Here is a 19,569-nt window from a genome sequence, read left to right as displayed (position 1 = left end):
ACAAGATGAAGATGGCAATAGTAGCAACTGCAGTGATACCGACTCTTCAACATCTTCACAAATGCAGAGTAAACCGACACCTTTTACTCAAGATGAGCTAAACGACCTAGTTTGTGATTTAGGTTTATCTAAAGAAGCGTCTGAAGTGCTGGCTTCTCGCCTCCGTGATCATAACATTCTTGATTCGGCAACAAAAATAATGTTTTACCGGGAACGTCTTATGTTTGTCTGGTAACGGTAAAAAAAGAAAAAGAAATGACGAACTAGAGACTGTATTAACATCCATCATATCAAATTTGTTGGTAATTGTGCTCTCCTGTAACTGGTAGATGGTTTGGTAATATAGTTTATACTTTTTGCCCTAACTTTGCTTTGTAATTACCGTATTTTTATTTAAAGTCAAAGCTTTAAGTTAAACTTGAATATTATTGTTTTCTTGCGTGGCGCGACACCTGATCGAAAGACACTTTACCAGAAACAGTTTAACCTTTGTCCTACTGCATAATTTTACACCGCTAAAAGGCGGTATGGGTACAATTGTACCCACATACATTTTATATTGAAATTCCCAAATTAGTTATACTTTTTGTACGGTGTGCCGGATTTAATGGTCCGAATGTTTAAAAACTGTGCTCTACAGAAGTATCACACGTGTTGTTAGGCCACGTAGACATTGAACAACCTTATATGATATGTTATCTTTGTGACCTCGATTATACTCAGAAAAAGAGCTCATTATGCCCCTGTCCTCAACTCCCATAAATTTCCGCTGATATTGCATGGCATTTCACCGATTCGAAATTTAGCATAGATTCTTTAGCATTTATTGGCATCCTTATTGTTGCTGGTGTACGCAGAAATAACAAAGATAATCTGGAAGATATGTGGGAATTAGATGTTTTGCCTCTTGTACGTGCAGCTATGTTTCGAGATCGCTTCAAGATGATGCTCAGATATATTAGATTTGACAACAAAAATACCTGTGCAGAGCATGTGTAAAAATATAAAGCTGCACCAATACGAGATATTTTGCTCATGCTGAATAAAAATTTGGAGAGAGCCTACAAGCCACATGAATGTATCACCATAGATGAACAATTGTTTCCATATCGAGGACATACTAAATTTACACAGTATATAATTATATACCATCAAAACCGGCTTAATATGGCATCAAGGATTTCTGGGCGCATGATGCATCAAACTCTCACCCGCTACATGGTCAGATTTATACTGGTAAACTAGCAGATGGTCCCAGACAAGTAAATATTGGTGAGCGAGCAGTTCCGAACCTGGCTTGTTTGTATGAAGGCTCTGGAAGAAATCTCACCACCGATACTTTCTTTACAGGCACAGCTAGCTATGTAATGAACACATGGGACATGACTTTAGTTGGAACAGTCAGAAAAAAACAAAAGGTCTTTGCCTAGCAACATGCAGCCTGCCAATAAAACGGCTGTTTACTCGACCAATTTCGTCTACCATCAAAATGCAAGAGTCTGTTCATATGTGTCAAAAAAAAAAAAATTAAAATCGTCTGTCACGATTACGTAAAATGGGACCTATGGTAACCTGAAGATTCACAATCGAACTCGTTTCACCTTTCTATTTTTAGTTTACGCTCGACAAATCGAGCACAGAACTCCTAAAGCCGAGGGTAATTGAAAGTCAGACACCTTTGTCTCATACAAACTCTTTACTGACTCTTTTAAGACCTCATTTTCCTTACTTGCCAAAAGACAGTCGTACACTTCTTCACACTCGTCGCACGTATGACATTAATGAAATTGCTGGTGGACATTATCACCACTTCGGCATAGCCGAAGGGATCAAATCTAGGCTACGGATACACCAGAACCTGTGTCTGTGCGATCAGATTGTGCTTCAGATCAACATCGATGGTTTACCATTATTTAAAAGCAGTACTGAATCATTTTGGCCTATATTAGGTCTTACAACTCAAGAGAAAAATGCTGAACCTTTTGTTATTGGTCTTTGGGTGGGGACTTCTAAACCCAAAGATGCTAATGCTTTTCTTGAAAAATTTGTTGAAGAAATGCATGAAATTGATGATGTTGGTGTGATCTATGATAATGGAAAAGTGTATGAAATAAAATTGTCAAATGTGATTTGTGACACTCCAGCACGGGCTTTTGTAAAGAAGACAAAGGGACACACGGGATATTATGGTTGTGACTACTGTGAACAGAGAGGTGTTTGGTATAATCATCGAATGACATTTCCAAGTTGTGACGCTGCTCCAAGAACTGACGTAAAGTTTAAAGAAATGGCTTATGAAGATCACCAACACGGAGAATCATGTTTGACGCTATTAAACATAGGAATGGTGTCACAATTTCCACTTGATTATATACATCTTGTATGCCTAGGAGTTATGAGAAAATTGTTGTGTTTATGGACAAGTGGTCCATTGAAAACAAGACTTGGCGGCAATATTCTCTCATCCATTTCTGACAGTTTAAAAATGCTAAAACAGTTTTTACCCAGAGAATTTCTTCGAAAAGGTAGATCGCTTTCAGAGTTAGATCGTTGGAAAGCAACTGAGTTTCGTACAATTCTTTTGTATTCAGGCCCAGTTGTTTTTCGTGACAAGCTGCCTAGCTCGTTATATGACAATTTCATGCTGTTACATGTAAGCATAACCATTTTATGCAGTCCCACTCTTTGCTTTAATTTGTGTAATTATGCTGGTGAACTTCTCCTTGTATTTATTGAACACATGAGTAATTTATATGGATCAGATCAAATAATACATAATGTTCACGCACTTACACATCTAGCTAAGCATGCTGAGCAGTTTGGACCACTTCAATCATTTTGCAGCTTTCCATTTGAAAATTATTTGCAGTCACTGAAAAGGCTTTAAAGGAAGCCCCATGCACCACTACCTCAGGCCATTCGGCGGTTATCAGAGAAAATGCATAGGCCTTTCACTAAAGTAAACAAAACTAAGGGCGCACATTACAAAAAAAGACACTGTACAGGACCTCTGCCTGCAGACATAGATGTTAATGATTGTATGCAATACCATGAACTGTACGTATCTGATTATGTTTTACGTACTAAAAGTCCAGATAACTGTGTACAAGTACAGGAAAGCATTTATCTAATTCAAAATATTTTGTTCTATAATAACTCAACCCAGCTTGTTTGCCAAACATTTTATGTAAAGGATAACTTTTTTTTCTATCCAGTTCATTCAAGCAGACTGAACATCTGGTCTGTACGAGATCTAAATAATCGTCTGTGTGTGATAAATCTAAAAGATGTTTGTTCAAAATGTGTATTGCTACCCAACAAAAATGAATTTGTTTCTATACCGCTTTTGTAATGTTATTTGCATGTTTTCATTAACTTATATATATATTCATTAGCTATTTAGGTTTGTATTTGACACGTGATGATAAAATAGTTTAAGTATTTAAAACTATTTTGCATGTACGACCAAAAATATAGCTTATGGTGTCAGCTGAAAGATTGATTTCTGCGTAAAACTTAAATGATGTATATTAACCATTCTTAATTTTTGTGGGTGAATTAAAAAAGTGCTTGTCAAATCAAGTTTGTCATGTTTCATGTTTTTCACCAAAGTTGATTCTTTATAACATAGGAAATTAAGAATATTTATTAACAATGAGTGATAAAAAGTTTGCAATTGTGCACTTCTATGAAGAAGACAGTGTCGCCGTCGTTCATAAGTCATGGATAAAGGCTACAAAGGATGGAATAACTTGCTTCTGGCCCCCTAAAGGTGCAATCAAGGGAACAGCTGTTTGCAGGGCAGTAGAAAAAGGAATTCCACCATGTGGAGATTGGAATCACATTTTGCTAATTCCCCAAAAAACCTTGCTGCGGTTAGCGATAAGAAAGGAGAAAGATTCCATCAAGATCTGAAGGTGATGGAGGAAAGATATCAGGGAAGATGGAACTTACAAATGCTGGCTGACTATTGCTGGAGTATTAAGCGAGAATGCCCACAGCTTGAACATGCCAGGAAAAGCTACAAGCGTAAATTTTTGCCCTAAAACTCGCACTTTATTTGTCCTGCAGAAGCAATATGCGTTTTAAGGAACAGAATAGAGCTATACAAATGTTTATTTGAAAACCATTGAGTTACTTTCAGTTGCTTGTAGTTCTTAAAATGATTTATACAATGAACGCAAATGTCTTAAATGTTGTACTTTTTTGTGGGTTATGAGACAAAGCGGTGGGTGGCTAGCTCAAAAACTTGACGTGATAGAGAAAAACTGATGTCATTTTTGGAATCAGCGCCCAAAAGTTAGTCAAAAACAATTGTTAGATCGAAGTCAACAAAAATTGTGTTCCCCTGTGTAATAGGTGTAATATTTCTAAATATTAAATGGTTTAAATACTCACTTTTTAAACAGGTGCAGTCACTGGCAGTCAGTCACAAGAAGTAGCAGGTTTGTCACAAATTTATTAGCATGCGCCTTAAGGTAAAATGTTAATTTTTATTCAATCAGTTTTATAGTAGCCTATATGCCTGTTATAGTTTATCACCTTTAGCAAAGTTTTTCTTTTTCTTTTGCAGAGCCAGTTCCCAACGTGACTGACAAAAGCGATTGTCAAATAGGTAGAGATCTCACAGAAGATGGTGATAAATATTAAACTGTTTAAATTAATATACTCACTTTTTCAACAGGTGCAGTCACTGGCAGACAGGCACAAGAAGAATTAGGTTTGTTAAAAACTAAATTAGTAAATACGTAAGGATACATGTATAGGTAGGTGTGTGTTAAGTTAGTGAATATTGTTTGTTGTTCTGGAAAAGTCTGTTTTGTTTATGTTTTCATCATTTCAAAGAAAAAATCCTTCTGTTTCTTAGGCCCAACGAAAGGTGTTGCTATCTCTTTTTCTGAAGGTATCGTATCTACGTGATTATTGGTTATTCATAGCTATGCTTTCTTACTGAAATTAAAACATTAACCGAAGTTGGTCTTTCATTCCGAAGCAACGTGCCTAAATTTTTTTTTGTTATATCTAAATAGCTAACGTCATAAGAGTGAAATTCACCTATGACCGAATTATCCTGGACATCTTCAGGCCTGCTGACATCAGATTTCCTTCGGGAGGTGATGTTCAGTCGCTTGCTGACATAAAAATGGGCGAAAAATGTCTAGCTCGGTGGCCTCCAGACAAACAGTTTTATTTAGCTACAAGAGTTGACCTATCCTTCTGTAAGTTAGTATGGATTTGGTTGAAGTTTCACTCTACCATTAAGCTTTTTCTACCTGTTTGTTTGCCAAAAAAATAGCGTCATTTATTACAAACAGACTTAGGAAGTGCGTGTTATTTTTGTAGGCACGCCCAAGAAACGAAGAGAAGGAACTTGTTACTCAGATTCCGACACTTCTCCTCAAAAAAAAGTACAATTGCCAGTGACAGCCAAAACATTTACCAACTTTAAATACGCTTGAACTTGTGTAGTTTGAGTTATTTTTTTACTATCTTCTCTTTTTCATTCATTTTCAAATTTCTGTTTCGCGTTTATTATCTGCAGCATTTTTGATATCGTGTTATCTTGATACTTGGCAACTGTACTCTATCTTTATTAAAGTATGGAATAATGTGTCATTAGTGGAATGATTTACAATATTGCATTACTTTGAAAATTTTTTGTGGGTTTACTTTCCCTGTATAATAGTGTATATGCATCCACCTAGCTCCAATAAAATGTTATTATTCTGCAAATTTCACATGACAATCATTTCTAGTAGATCTTTATCGCCAGCTGCTGGTGGTGAATTTCAAGTTGGGGTCGACTCATAAAAAGTATGGTGCGGGCAGTGACGGAAACAACAAACATTTCTAATATCCAGGGTAGGGTTGAATTCATGCCTTGCTGGCCCGAAGGATATCCCTTAGGTGATCGACATTTACAAATTTCCCAGTTACATAATTTCTATAAAAGAGCCCTTGCGGGTTTTACGTCATCTCTATCGAGAACTTTATGGGTAGAAGATCAGTTTGTTTTGTTGGTAATGTTGCGCCCGGCTGAGAAGTGGAAGACGACTGTTAATTCAGTCTACGTTTGGGATTTATAGCGAGAAGATGATTGTTTTTATTTAAGAAAATGCCATTGAAAGATATTAAAGGAAACCGAGCTATTTGACTAGCTGTCAAGCGGGAAGTTCCTGGCTGAGAAAAAGTTTGGTTACACATACATTTGCCATTTACACGTTTTATTAGGCCTACTTATATAAGTATTTATTAATAAGCCGAGTTATTGTTACGTGATATTACAAATATATTGCAACAATACTTGTTATTAAAACCCCAAAACTGCAATTGAAAAAGATTTTTGAACACAAGTGAAGATCAAAACATTGATGAGAATTGAACATCAGCTGAACATATCAGCTAAGGAACTTTCTGATAAAAGCACAGTGAATGGTGAAAGCAATGAGGTGGAATGTTCTCCGACAACTGTTAAAAATGACAAAAGAAAAAATTTCTACTGCACTGTTTGTGATAAATCCTTCACAACGAAAAAACTGCAGGCTTCCGACTTGACACCTGGGTCATTTTTCAAAGAATGGAAAAAACTAATTTTACAGTTTTCTCAAATTGGTGGCAATTTGGCTGATGCCATAAGAACATCCATGGAGCGTCGTGAACAGGCGCTTTTCGCCAATGATGTACTGCTGGCAGCAGTATATGTTGACCCGATGTACAGGGTACTATTGAATGATGAGCAACATTCAAAAGGGAAAGCTACTTTACTCGAAATTGCTTGGTCTATGAAGGATCATGAAGAAGGGAGATTAGGTAAAAATCTGTCACAAGGTGGAAATCAAACCAACGTGGGAGAATCAGCAAACTTTTCACCCACCTCAGAAGATGAGGACTTTGAAAAACTTCTAGATCGGCAAGCAAAACGTCGCAAAACTGCAGCAGAAGCTACAGATGGAAGTGCACTTCGTAGGTATAAAATGGACTTATGTACCCAGATATTCTGCAAAAAGTGGCGTACTCAGATACAGCTTTGCCACCAACACAAGTGAGTGTTGAGAGACTTTTCTTCGCATTGCGCATCATTCGCTCTGATTTAAGATGCTCGATGAAAGAAGACTTGACAGAGGCAATATTATTTCTTCGCACAAATGGTTTTTGAGCTGCTTTGTTCAGAAATAAATGTTTTGTGTTCATTAATTGTGTTGTTTTGTTTGTGATTATTTTGAAACGCTAGATATTCCTGATTGAGGGTTCATCCTTAAAACTCAGTTTTTTACGTAATGGAGCCGGAGCAGTGGTATTAATGAGCTCCGGAGCAGGAGCTAACTTATAATAAAAGAGGGCTCCGGAGCTGGAGCCGGAGCAAGTTAATATTTATGCCTGCTCCAAAGCCCTGGATTTAACACTAGAACGGCCGGAAATCAAGTTTACCTCCAACAGCCGGTGGTGTCGAAAACAACACTATCCTAAAAACTGTACTTTTTGACTAAATTCAGTGAAAAACTCAAAACTAAATACTTTCGTAATTAAATTAGGATATGTTTTGCTTGTTCAGTTGAAACAAAAACTAACATAGCTACAGCAATTCCATCTTTTATGACGTTGCACAGAATTGTAAGGAACAAAAAAAAATTACATTGATGATTTGAAAAAAAAACAAATGCTATTCTGATGGTAGGTATCTTAACCAAACGTTAACTATTGTAGATAAAGGTGATTTAGGACGTGTTTTGCTTGTTCAGTTCGAACAAATACTAACATAACTACAGCAAGTCGATCTTTTATGACGTTGCACAGAATTGTAAGGAACGAAAAAAAAAATACATTAATGATTTGAAAAAAAAGACAAACGCTATTCTGATGGTAGGTATCTTTACAAAACGTTAACTATTGTAGATAAAGGTGATATGATTCCTACACACAATATGATAAGTCTTTAGAGTTTACAGCAGGATCCATGTTGATCAATTTACGTAGTGCAGTTTTTGCATTCTATTTTAACAACTCCAGAACAAAAAAAGTTAATTCTGTTTACAGCTTTAGTTTAGTATTAATTTATTACGCTTATGCGTAATGTGCCGTATCACTAACCGTTAGCTAACGTCTTTTAAGTGTCAAAAACTTGTATTGAACACTATACTAATGCGTTTTAGAAGACCTTTAAATGTAGACAAACTCCTACTAATTAATTATTTAATTTGCAGCTGACAAGTTTAAGAGGTCGGTTAGCTCTGCTCTTAATATTTTCAGTAAATTCCACTGCAAGAAATGCTCAAAATCATTAATTGCTAAACTATATTAATGGTTAAATATAATCTGTGTATGATCGGAGATTAGGAAAATATCATGCAGGACTCTGACGCTAATGGAACAAAAGGGAGCATATTCATGGTTTTTAGCAAATTTACAGATAAGTGGTTGAATGTCGTAAAATACATCATAGTTATAGCTAACGGCATGAAATTGTTGAATTTTTAAGTGTTTTACTTCATCTGAGTAAAACTTCTGCAAAATTAAGTTTACAAATACAATGGACTTAATCCTACAGTAAGTTTGCTTAAATGTTGCAGTTTGCTAAACTTTCAGATAAACCAGGGTAAAACTGACTTTTAATTCGTCTGATTACTTGGACTAATAATATTACTATTATTTATTACTTTGGATTGGTTTATCACTGAGTGAAGATCAACTGATATATGGTGGAACACACAAGCACACACAATTAATGGTTTTCTACATGAAGACACGAAAAACATAACATACGCAGTAAGGCAAAAACATTTTCTCTCTTTTCATTTTTTTTTATAATTTCAACTCCTTTCTTTCCTTTTTTGTTCTCTTTTTTTTTCAATCATTTTTTTTCTCTTTTTTAATTGTAATTATTGATTTCCAATCTTTTTTAATAAATCACATAAATTTATCATTCATTTAACTAAAGCACAATCAACTAACCCAACAAATCAACAATAATTTAGTAAAATTCAAGAAAATTGGAGAAAGCATTAACAGACAACTGCACTGGACCATAACTAAAAAATCTTAACTGTACCATGGTCAGCCATGCAAATTCAACTGTCAATTCATGTCTTGAAATATGCTTCCAGCGGCAAGTTCATCTTTGCTATTAATGAATGACCACGAACACATTTGATCAAAAACTAAACTCAGCATCACTGTTGGTAAAAGCTTCTGCGAAAATTGTAAGATCGATAAGAAACACGATCAAAATTACAGAATGAATGTTCCGACAAGCTTCAAATATCAGGAAACTTTAATATTCATTGAAACCTGTCATGAAATGTCTGTAATGTCCGTCTTTTTCAAGCGCATAAATATTTGTTATTAAATACCCAAATCTGCAATTGAAAAAGATTTTTGAACACAAGTGAAGATTGAAACATTGACGAGAATTGGTGGGGTATTGCAACTCCCCCTGTAATGAGTCCAATTGATTGTTAACGATGTTAAAGCAGTGACCAAAATACTTATGTTTGCATCAGAAACATGGAAAGTCATAAATCCGGTCATTCCGTGCAAACGCCAGGAAGTTGATAAGAGCAAAAACGTTGTGGAACGTTCCTTAAGGAGTTAAAGCGGCATTGTGTGGTGAAATGTGCAACCTAGGCAAGCAAGCAAGCAAGCAACTTAGTCGTCATAAAGTAATCATCCAGATGTAATTTTTTCCACAAGGTGAGGAATCTGCAGTTTTTGACCGAAACAAAACAGTGTTGAGAATTGGTTGGCAGACAATCAATGGAAAAGATCCGACAGATTCCGACTACTTTGGTATGAGTCCAGATGATTGTTAAATTTCGAAAAACTTTTGGACTTTTCCACTGTTTGATGGAATGTGCAATCAAGTCAAGCTAGGAATGTAGTGTAATTTTTTCTGCAACGTTTTGGATTCCACGAGAAATTTGCAGAAGCAGAATAAACATAGAACTTTACTTTACTGACAAATATTCAAAAAAACTTTTAATGTTCACATCAGAATTCTATCATTGGCAGAACAGAATGTTTATAGCAGCAGTTTGTGATAATGACAACCCAAGAAAAGTCTGGCGATTGGCAGAAAAATTTGCCAGTGCAGTTGTCATAAAACTAAGATTAAAAGATTAAGACAATCGAGGTCAGAGACAAAATAGAAAGATGAAGCAGAGGCGAATGCAATTTCTAAAGTTAATAAAATTAAGTCAATAGCAGCAACAGAGAAAACGCAGAAATTTAAAGTGGCACATAATGAGCATTGAATAGAAATAAAAGGAAAATAAACACATCAAGATGACATAGAACTAGCAATGAAACATGCAAAGTTTAACAAGTTCAAGAACACGAAAATTTAAAGTTATGTGTTCCACCACAGATATTTTGTGCTTTAACTTATTTAAAAACCTTTTTGCATTTAATATTTACCTACGCCGATGAATGCTTTCGTTATAATTGTTATGTTAATAGCATTGTTAGCAACGAAATTAATTTTTTGAAGTATACTTTCTTTTTATTTAACTTCATTCCTGAAAAATCGATGAAGTTAACTTGCTTTGAATTCAGTCTTAAAAGTTAATAGTTTTCAATAGTGGTGTGGTGCCCTTTACATCTTCAGTAAAATGCAATAACTCTTGCCATTTAGTATAAAAAAAATTGTTTTAAATTTAAGTGGTTAAGTTAAGTGGGTTTAAAGTTAGTTAGTTAACTATTGCAATTTAATATGCTAATTTTGTTTTAAATTCATATTTCCATGATCTCTATCACTCATACACAGAAAGCACAAATATTTGTGCTTGAAAAGAATCTAACCACAGGTCTATGTTTAAAATAATTTAAAAAGTAAAAATCATGATTCGAATGAAAATAATTAGAGCAGAGACACTTACCAGAAACCAACTTGAAACTAAATAATGTCTTATGCAAAGTCGCTTTTAGTTTAAACCAATGTTTAATTTATATTGTTGTCAGTTTTATTTATAAAGCGATATATTTGTTTTCATAACAATGTCCTCAATTCACACATAAAATTATGTTACATCATAATCAGGTTTTGTTGTATTTGTATCGGATTTGTTTGAAAATACAAATTGGTAATTAAATTTAAACTCGAAGTGGAACTGCAGTTGTTAGAAAGGGCTTAAAAATTTTGACAAGCATTTCATAAATACGGATTTAACATTTCTTTAATAAATTGACTTCGACATTTTCCATATAAATTTCCTCGTTATTTAAATTTTTTACGTTCTTTACATACCCTTGCGTGTCTGATTTTGTTGACTACTGAGTACTTTGCGTAACTATGGCTCAGCACAGCACAACTATTGGCGAAAAATAAACAATGCAATTGTAGCGATAAGTCCAGCTGTTACACAGCAGTAATTACAATGATACATCACAATAATTATGATGAAGTAGATGTTTGTTTGTGTATTTAGTGACGTTACCCGTTTGTTCATTATTTAACTATAGTTACACTATAATCGTCACTTTACTTAAATATAAAAAAAGTGCTCATAGTCAGTTTCACTTGTTGACATATTGCCAGATTACAGTACATTAGAATATTTAATGATCTGCAAAATGTATTGCACAAACTGTGGAAAAGTACTCTCTTCAACACATTTATTTTTCGGCTTTTGTGGGCAAGGTAAGTTCAGTTAATTTTAAATCATTATTCCATGTGACAGGTCTGTGCAATACATGGAATAAGTATAAAGTTTTTTGTAACATATTACTTATGATAAACGGAATTAATGATTGATTGGATGATTCAATTAAACTGTAAGCTGTGAATCATATTACCATGAAAAGGTTTCTGAACGCATGTGTGATTGTCACTATTAAAGTAAAAGATGCCAGTCAAATTGGCTCGTTCAGACAATTGGAAACTAAGGGTATAATTGTAACCAAGATTTTCCTTAGCCAGGAATCGTCCCGCCTTAAAGGCTAGTCACTTAGCCGGTTTTGCCTTGTTAACGTTTAATGGCATTTTCTTTCACAAAAACATCCACCAAGTTTGCAATTTGAAGTCGTTTATGGAATGTTGCATTAATGATGAAGAATTTATTGCGCTGCCAGCATATAAAAAATGGTGCACGTGTTTTCAAAGGTCAATAAACGTTGAATGTCACTCAGAATTACTAAGGGTTGCCCAGTTTTGCTATAGCGCAACACAACGCAAATTTTGAGCGGGTGCCATTGTAAAAACATTAAAAGCAACATTGGGTGTTTGATGGCAACAAGGAAAAAGATAAAGGAAATCATTTTTGCTGGACAGTTTGTGATAAATTTTTTAAAATAAAATCAAACTTGTGCTTTGATAAGGACGTTCTCATATGTGGACTTTTATGTGACGACGCAAATTGCAGCTTTGTAAAAAAGATTCACAACAAACCTTGCATTGATAAACATGCTAATATACATGACTTTGAACCAAGGAAATAATCTTGAAATGTTGTAGCAAAAATTATTTCAAAACATGAATCAATAAACAACAGAATCCTAAAGAATAAAATGTAAATGATTTTTAAACATAGATTCATGTCCAAATAGCTTTTTAAAATGTCATTATTTCTCTGTTGATCATTTGTGTTAAATTCTCCTGTTTACTGACAAATACGAATTCAATCCAAACGGATTCTCACAACAAGAACACTGTTATCATCGCTCTCCAGTATCGCAAATAGCTACTTTGTGAAATTAATTCAAAGTAAACACCGCATTTGATAAGCATTCTAGCCCACGTGTACCGTCATATGACTTTGGAGATGGCCTGGATTGTGAAATTGATTTGAAACAAGATGAAGATGGCAATAGTAGCAACTGCAGTGATACCGACTCTTCAACATCTTCACAAATGCAGAGTAAACCGACACCTTTTACTCAAGATGAGCTAAACGACCTAGTTTGTGATTTAGGTTTATCTAAAGAAGCGTCTGAAGTGCTGGCTTCTCGCCTCCGTGATCATAACATTCTTGATTCGGCAACAAAAATAATGTTTTACCGGGAACGTCTTATGTTTGTCTGGTAACGGTAAAAAAAGAAAAAGAAATGACGAACTAGAGACTGTATTAACATCCATCATATCAAATTTGTTGGTAATTGTGCTCTCCTGTAACTGGTAGATGGTTTGGTAATATAGTTTATACTTTTTGCCCTAACTTTGCTTTGTAATTACCGTATTTTTATTTAAAGTCAAAGCTTTAAGTTAAACTTGAATATTATTGTTTTCTTGCGTGGCGCGACACCTGATCGAAAGACACTTTACCAGAAACAGTTTAACCTTTGTCCTACTGCATAATTTTACACCGCTAAAAGGCGGTATGGGTACAATTGTACCCACATACATTTTATATTGAAATTCCCAAATTAGTTATACTTTTTGTACGGTGTGCCGGATTTAATGGTCCGAATGTTTAAAAACTGTGCTCTACAGAAGTATCACACGTGTTGTTAGGCCACGTAGACATTGAACAACCTTATATGATATGTTATCTTTGTGACCTCGATTATACTCAGAAAAAAAGCTCATTATGCCCCTGTCCTCAACTCCCATAAATTTCCGCTGATATTGCATGGCATTTCACCGATTCGAAATTTAGCATAGATTCTTTAGCATTTATTGGCATCCTTATTGTTGCTGGTGTACGCAGAAATAACAAAGATAATCTGGAAGATATGTGGGAAGTAGATGTTTTGCCTCTTGTACGTGCAGCTATGTTTCGAGATCGCTTCAAGATGATGCTCAGATATATTAGATTTGACAACAAAAATACCTGTGCAGAGCATGTGTAAAAATATAAAGCTGCACCAATACGAGATATTTTGCTCATGCTGAATAAAAATTTGGAGAGAGCCTACAAGCCACATGAATGTATCACCATAGATGAACAATTGTTTCCATATCGAGGACATACTAAATTTACACAGTATATAATTATATACCATCAAAACCGGCTTAATATGGCATCAAGGATTTCTGGGCGCATGATGCATCAAACTCTCACCCGCTACATGGTCAGATTTATACTGGTAAACCAGCAGATGGTCCCAGACAAGTAAATATTGGTGAGCGAGCAGTTCCGAACCTGGCTTGTTTGTATGAAGGCTCTGGAAGAAATCTCACCACCGATACTTTCTTTACAGGCACAGCTAGCTATGTAATGAACACATGGGACATGACTTTAGTTGGAACAGTCAGAAAAAAACAAAAGGTCTTTGCCTAGCAACATGCAGCCTGCCAATAAAACGGCTGTTTACTCGACCAATTTCGTCTACCATCAAAATGCAAGAGTCTGTTCATATGTGTCAAAAAAAAAAAAATTAAAATCGTCTGTCACGATTACGTAAAATGGGACCTATGGTAACCTGAAGATTCACAATCGAACTCGTTTCACCTTTCTATTTTTAGTTTACGCTCGACAAATCGAGCACAGAACTCCTAAAGCCGAGGGTAATTGAAAGTCAGACACCTTTGTCTCATACAAACTCTTTACTGACTCTTTTAAGACCTCATTTTCCTTACTTGCCAAAAGACAGTCGTACACTTCTTCACACTCGTCGCACGTATGACATTAATGAAATTGCTGGTGGACATTATCACCACTTCGGCATAGCCGAAGGGATCAAATCTAGGCTACGGATACACCAGAACCTGTGTCTGTGCGATCAGATTGTGCTTCAGATCAACATCGATGGTTTACCATTATTTAAAAGCAGTACTGAATCATTTTGGCCTATATTAGGTCTTACAACTCAAGAGAAAAATGCTGAACCTTTTGTTATTGGTCTTTGGGTGGGGACTTCTAAACCCAAAGATGCTAATGCTTTTCTTGAAAAATTTGTTGAAGAAATGCATGAAATTGATGATGTTGGTGTGATCTATGATAATGGAAAAGTGTATGAAATAAAATTGTCAAATGTGATTTGTGACACTCCAGCACGGGCTTTTGTAAAGAAGACAAAGGGACACACGGGATATTATGGTTGTGACTACTGTGAACAGAGAGGTGTTTGGTATAATCATCGAATGACATTTCCAAGTTGTGACGCTGCTCCAAGAACTGACGTAAAGTTTAAAGAAATGGCTTATGAAGATCACCAACACGGAGAATCATGTTTGACGCTATTAAACATAGGAATGGTGTCACAATTTCCACTTGATTATATACATCTTGTATGCCTAGGAGTTATGAGAAAATTGTTGTGTTTATGGACAAGTGGTCCATTGAAAACAAGACTTGGCGGCAATATTCTCTCATCCATTTCTGACAGTTTAAAAATGCTAAAACAGTTTTTACCCAGAGAATTTCTTCGAAAAGGTAGATCGCTTTCAGAGTTAGATCGTTGGAAAGCAACTGAGTTTCGTACAATTCTTTTGTATTCAGGCCCAGTTGTTTTTCGTGACAAGCTGCCTAGCTCGTTATATGACAATTTCATGCTGTTACATGTAAGCATAACCATTTTATGCAGTCCCACTCTTTGCTTTAATTTGTGTAATTATGCTGGTGAACTTCTCCTTGTATTTATTGAACACATGAGTAATTTATATGGATCAGATCAAATAATACATAATGTTCACGCACTTACACATCTAGCTAAGCATGCTGAGCAGTTTGGACCACTTCATTCATTTTGCAGCTTTCCATTTGAAAATTATTTGCAGTCACTGAAAAGGCTTTAAAGGAAGCCCCATGCACCACTACCTCAGGCCATTCGGCGGTTATCAGAGAAAATGCATAGGCCTTTCACTAAAGTAAACAAAACTAAGGGCGCACATTACAAAAAAAGACACTGTACAGGACCTCTGCCTGCAGACATAGATGTTAATGATTGTATGCAATACCATGAACTGTACGTATCTGATTATGTTTTACGTACTAAAAGTCCAGATAACTGTGTACAAGTACAGGAAAGCATTTATCTAATTCAAAATATTTTGTTCTATAATAACTCAACCCAGCTTGTTTGCCAAACATTTTATGTAAAGGATAACTTTTTTTTCTATCCAGTTCATTCAAGCAGACTGAACATCTGGTCTGTACGAGATCTAAATAATCGTCTGTGTGTGATAAATCTAAAAGATGTTTGTTCAAAATGTGTATTGCTACCCAACAAAAATGAATTTGTTTCTATACCGCTTTTGTAATGTTATTTGCATGTTTTCATTAACTTATATATATATTCATTAGCTATTTAGGTTTGTATTTGACACGTGATGATAAAATAGTTTAAGTATTTAAAACTATTTTGCATGTACGACCAAAAATATAGCTTATGGTGTCAGCTGAAAGATTGATTTCTGCGTAAAACTTAAATGATGTATATTAACCATTCTTAATTTTTGTGGGTGAATTAAAAAAGTGCTTGTCAAATCAAGTTTGTCATGTTTCATGTTTTTCACCAAAGTTGATTCTTTATAACATAGGAAATTAAGAATATTTATTAACAATGAGTGATAAAAAGTTTGCAATTGTGCACTTCTATGAAGAAGACAGTGTCGCCGTCGTTCATAAGTCATGGATAAAGGCTACAAAGGATGGAATAACTTGCTTCTGGCCCCCTAAAGGTGCAATCAAGGGAACAGCTGTTTGCAGGGCAGTAGAAAAAGGAATTCCACCATGTGGAGATTGGAATCACATTTTGCTAATTCCCCAAAAAACCTTGCTGCGGTTAGCGATAAGAAAGGAGAAAGATTCCATCAAGATCTGAAGGTGATGGAGGAAAGATATCAGGGAAGATGGAACTTACAAATGCTGGCTGACTATTGCTGGAGTATTAAGCGAGAATGCCCACAGCTTGAACATGCCAGGAAAAGCTACAAGCGTAAATTTTTGCCCTAAAACTCGCACTTTATTTGTCCTGCAGAAGCAATATGCGTTTTAAGGAACAGAATAGAGCTATACAAATGTTTATTTGAAAACCATTGAGTTACTTTCAGTTGCTTGTAGTTCTTAAAATGATTTATACAATGAACGCAAATGTCTTAAATGTTGTACTTTTTTGTGGGTTATGAGACAAAGCGGTGGGTGGCTAGCTCAAAAACTTGACGTGATAGAGAAAAACTGATGTCATTTTTGGAATCAGCGCCCAAAAGTTAGTCAAAAACAATTGTTAGATCGAAGTCAACAAAAATTGTGTTCCCCTGTGTAATAGGTGTAATATTTCTAAATATTAAATGGTTTAAATACTCACTTTTTAAACAGGTGCAGTCACTGGCAGTCAGTCACAAGAAGTAGCAGGTTTGTCACAAATTTATTAGCATGCGCCTTAAGGTAAAATGTTAATTTTTATTCAATCAGTTTTATAGTAGCCTATATGCCTGTTATAGTTTATCACCTTTAGCAAAGTTTTTCTTTTTCTTTTGCAGAGCCAGTTCCCAACGTGACTGACAAAAGCGATTGTCAAATAGGTAGAGATCTCACAGAAGATGGTGATAAATATTAAACTGTTTAAATTAATATACTCACTTTTTCAACAGGTGCAGTCACTGGCAGACAGGCACAAGAAGAATTAGGTTTGTTAAAAACTAAATTAGTAAATACGTAAGGATACATGTATAGGTAGGTGTGTGTTAAGTTAGTGAATATTGTTTGTTGTTCTGGAAAAGTCTGTTTTGTTTATGTTTTCATCATTTCAAAGAAAAAATCCTTCTGTTTCTTAGGCCCAACGAAAGGTGTTGCTATCTCTTTTTCTGAAGGTATCGTATCTACGTGATTATTGGTTATTCATAGCTATGCTTTCTTACTGAAATTAAAACATTAACCGAAGTTGGTCTTTCATTCCGAAGCAACGTGCCTAAATTTTTTTTTGTTATATCTAAATAGCTAACGTCATAAGAGTGAAATTCACCTATGACCGAATTATCCTGGACATCTTCAGGCCTGCTGACATCAGATTTCCTTCGGGAGGTGATGTTCAGTCGCTTGCTGACATAAAAATGGGCGAAAAATGTCTACCTCGGTGGCCTCCAGACAAACAGTTTTATTTAGCTACAAGAGTTGACCTATCCTTCTGTAAGTTAGTATGGATTTGGTTGAAGTTTCACTCTACCATTAAGCTTTTTCTACCTGTTTGTTTGCCAAAAAAATAGCGTCATTTATTACAAACAGACTTAGGAAGTGCGTGTTATTTTTGTAGGCACGCCCAAGAAACGAAGAGAAGGAACTTGTTACTCAGATTCCGACACTTCTCCTCAAAAAAAAGTACAATTGCCAGTGACAGCCAAAACATTTACCAACTTTAAATACGCTTGAACTTGTGTAGTTTGAGTTATTTTTTTACTATCTTCTCTTTTTCATTCATTTTCAAATTTCTGTTTCGCGTTTATTATCTGCAGCATTTTTGATATCGTGTTATCTTGATACTTGGCAACTGTACTCTATCTTTATTAAAGTATGGAATAATGTGTCATTAGTGGAATGATTTACAATATTGCATTACTTTGAAAATTTTTTGTGGGTTTACTTTGCCTGTATAATAGTGTATATGCATCCACCTAGCTCCAATAAAATGTTATTATTCTGCAAATTTCACATGACAATCATTTCTAGTAGATCTTTATCGCCAGCTGCTGGTGGTGAATTTCAAGTTGGGGTCGACTCATAAAAAGTATGGTGCGGGCAGTGACGGAAACAACAAACATTTCTAATATCCAGGGTAGGGTTGAATTCATGCCTTGCTGGCCCGAAGGATATCCCTTAGGTGATCGACATTTACAAATTTCCCAGTTACATAATTTCTATAAAAGAGCCCTTGCGGGTTTTACGTCATCTCTATCGAGAACTTTATGGGTAGAAGATCAGTTTGTTTTGTTGGTAATGTTGCGCCCGGCTGAGAAGTGGAAGACGACTGTTAATTCAGTCTACGTTTGGGATTTATAGCGAGAAGATGATTGTTTTTATTTAAGAAAATGCCATTGAAAGATATTAAAGGAAACCGAGCTATTTGACTAGCTGTCAAGCGGGAAGTTCCTGGCTGAGAAAAAGTTTGGTTACACATACATTTGCCATTTACACGTTTTATTAGGCCTACTTATATAAGTATTTATTAATAAGCCGAGTTATTGTTACGTGATATTACAAATATATTGCAACAATACTTGTTATTAAAACCCCAAAACTGCAATTGAAAAAGATTTTTGAACACAAGTGAAGATCAAAACATTGATGAGAATTGAACATCAGCTGAACATATCAGCTAAGGAACTTTCTGATAAAAGCACAGTGAATGGTGAAAGCAATGAGGTGGAATGTTCTCCGACAACTGTTAAAAATGACAAAAGAAAAAATTTCTACTGCACTGTTTGTGATAAATCCTTCACAACGAAAAAACTGCAGGCTTCCGACTTGACACCTGGGTCATTTTTCAAAGAATGGAAAAAACTAATTTTACAGTTTTCTCAAATTGGTGGCAATTTGGCTGATGCCATAAGAACATCCATGGAGCGTCGTGAACAGGCGCTTTTCGCCAATGATGTACTGCTGGCAGCAGTATATGTTGACCCGATGTACAGGGTACTATTGAATGATGAGCAACATTCAAAAGGGAAAGCTACTTTACTCGAAATTGCTTGGTCTATGAAGG

At 35.3% G+C, this 19,569-nt stretch overlaps 1 long non-coding RNA gene across 1 annotated transcript; it reads left to right on the top strand.

Annotated features, from left to right (window-relative positions):
* Positions 1 to 17,216: 17,216 nt before the first annotated feature.
* On the top strand, positions 17,217 to 17,930 carry LOC143444272 (uncharacterized). Its single transcript, XR_013113703.1, has 4 exons — positions 17,217 to 17,395; positions 17,465 to 17,500; positions 17,648 to 17,683; positions 17,811 to 17,930. It is a non-coding gene; the product is annotated as an uncharacterized LOC143444272 (long non-coding RNA).
* Positions 17,931 to 19,569: the final 1,639 nt, after the last annotated feature.

This window comes from Clavelina lepadiformis, chromosome 1 (genome assembly GCF_947623445.1).
Source record: "Clavelina lepadiformis chromosome 1, kaClaLepa1.1, whole genome shotgun sequence".
Classification (NCBI taxonomy): domain Eukaryota; kingdom Metazoa; phylum Chordata; class Ascidiacea; order Aplousobranchia; family Clavelinidae; genus Clavelina; species Clavelina lepadiformis.
The sequence above is the reverse complement of the archived record's forward strand: the minus strand, read 5'-3'. Positions and strand labels throughout refer to the sequence as shown.